Source organism: Podarcis tiliguerta, assembly GCF_965153285.1.
Source record: "Podarcis tiliguerta genome assembly, contig: HAP1_SCAFFOLD_280, whole genome shotgun sequence".
NCBI lineage: Eukaryota > Metazoa > Chordata > Lepidosauria > Squamata > Lacertidae > Podarcis > Podarcis tiliguerta.
Window position 1 is genome coordinate 1,829 of NW_028148511.1, and position 2,620 is coordinate 4,448.

Genomic DNA, 2,620 nt, shown 5'->3' on the forward strand with positions numbered 1-2,620 from the left:
CAGAGACCTTCCAGCTAGCAAACAGGGCAGGCTTCTTGCTCATAGATAAGAAACCGCTGGGCTTTGTTAATAATTATGGCCCAGCACTAGCAGTGAAAATAAAGAAATACATGCATTCACAGCAAGTTGTTTTCAGACAACATGGGGTTGAATCCAATGAACCGTGTAACTAGTTCAGCGTCTCTAATATTTTACAGTTAAATCAGGGACATACAGTGGTACCTCAGTTTAAAAACAGTCCTGTTTACGGACGATTTGGTTTACAAACTCCGCAAAACCGGAAGTAGTGTCCCGGTTTGCGAACTTTACCTCGGTCTAAGAACGGAATCCGAACGGTGGAAGGGCACTGGCGGCAGGAGGCCTCATTAGGGAAAGCACGCCTCTGTTTAAGGACGGTTTCAGTTAAAGAACGAACTTCCGGAACGGATTAAGTTCGTAAACTGAGGTACCGCTGTACTTGGGTACTTCTCATTCCCTAAGAAGAACTGTTTCGCAGTTCCAGCATCCCTGCCTAACAGCACAGCCCTCCACCATGTACAGACTGCAAATGGATCATTTGACACCTTCCACATGCTACATTTGCTAATGGCCCTGCAACAGAGTGCCCTATAGTTTCTGAAGCAGGATGCGGCAGCTAAATGACTGTAACAGGCAGTAAACTATAATAGTAAACAGCAAACGAACCACCTGAAGATAGGCTTTGCATTTTGAGAGCTGCAGATGAACAAAGGAAGCTGTTTTATAGAAGGTCGGACCATTGGTTCTTCCAGCACTGACTGGCAGCAGATCTCCCGGGGTTTCAAAGAGGGTTATTTCCCCACCATAACTGGATCCCAGTTCCTGGAAGCCACGGAGGGGGTGCTCTTGTGCTCAGGTCCTGCTTTCTGTTTTTTTGCTCTACCTAACCAAGTACATGTAAGTCATGAGACAGAACTGTGTTACAGCCAGCCTCTGTGTTGTCAAAAGCAAGGAACAAAGGAAGCGAAAATTTTGAAAGACAGTCAGAAGTGGTGGTGGAGGAGATGTTTTAAAAGATGTCTCTCCCCACCTTCCACCCTGGACAGCATGAGTCCAGAGTTATCGGCATGGTGAGTTTTTCGACATGAATTTTCACTCTCTTACCCACCACTGTCATTGTAGTTAGGAAGTCTCTTTGTATTTGTTGCTAACCGAACTACAAAATGAAGCTGATCTCCCTCAAATGAACACAACTCATGTTAATGGTATTACTCTGGAGCACATGGCCTGTGGAAGTGTTCCTGACTGATCAGAAGCCCCAATGATCTGCCACAGTAAAATTCACTTCCAAGTAAACAGGATTGGAGATTAGGGATCTGTCCTGAGCACGCACCACCAAAAGCAAGGCTTAATTCTGAATAAACAGGACGATCATCGCACTGCACCCACAGTCATTTCCAGATAACCTTTTTTTAATTGCCTTCTGATGTAGGGCTACCCCTGGTACAATGTAAACTGTGGTAGACTAAATTTTTTTTCTTCCCCCACCCCTTTCTTGTTTAATAATAATAATAAAAATATCGCCTTGCTTGTTACATGAGTTGAAGGTAATTTTAATCTCAAAGATGAAGATAAAACAGGAACGGCACAACCACAAAACTGAAGCAAACAAACCATGAAGGCCTGGCGATATTGAGTTATAAATACTTAATGAATATTTATATTTTTAAAAATTAATGGCAATTAAACTCAAGATGTTGTTCCCTGGAAGCGGAGCGATCATCAATCACACTGCCGTGTTCTTCTTCCACTGAGTTGCGTGCTACATTATCGAACAGCGACGGAGCCCATTAGCCGCTGAGCCGAGACTAATTCCACTAAGGGCTTGACACTGGATCCGCAAATCCAAGGGCGATTGCTAGGTCAGGGCTTTATTCATCTCTCTCTCTCCCCCGCCCCCAACCTGCCACGCAATTACACTGAGGAGTTGTGGGAGGGAATTATGAGTAATATTAACACAGTTACAGCATTACCAGTCAATGCAAAACTCTAGGCAGCAAAAGAACATTTAGGTTGGACAAAATCCAATAAAACTGAGGGCAGATTCACACCATACATTTAAAGCTCATGACTTCCCCCACATCCCACATGGAATTCTGGGAACTGCAGTTTGTTCAGAATGCTGGGAATTGTAGCTCTGTGAGGGGGAAACAATCCCCAGGATTCTTTGGGAGAAGCCATCTGCTTTAAATCTGCATTGAATGTGCATTTTGGGGCCATGCAAAAGCTCTCTCCCCCCGCCCCCTCTAGGAATTTTGAGTGCTGACGTTACAGGTCTTTGGAATAGACTATACTGTGGTGAAGTCATGGGAGGATATATTTTGTAGATTGGGGTATATATCTTGATCGCTTTCCCAGATTGGATTACTTTACTGTGTTTTAACTTTGGATTTTATATTTTTCTTTCTGTCTGTTATGTGCTGTTTTATATTGTACATCACCTTCCAACACCTTGAACAAGGCAATTCATAAATCTAATAGAATTGTTAGTGTGCATACAGCCCTATGCTGCATACAGCCTTATGCGTGCAAACATGTTTGACCCCTGACATCTCCACTTTAAAGTATTAAGACCAGGGGTCTGCAACCTGCAGCCCATGAG

General features: G+C 43.7%; 1 long non-coding RNA gene across 1 annotated transcript; it reads right to left on the reverse strand.

Moving 5' to 3' along the window:
• Window positions 1-293: 293 nt before the first annotated feature.
• Window positions 294-2,249, reverse strand: LOC310669992. The gene is made up of 2 exons (XR_014507471.1): window positions 2,053-2,249; window positions 294-2,005 (listed from the first exon to the last, which is right to left on the reverse strand). It is a non-coding gene; the product is annotated as an uncharacterized lncRNA (long non-coding RNA).
• Between the last annotated feature and the right edge of the window lie 371 nt (window positions 2,250-2,620).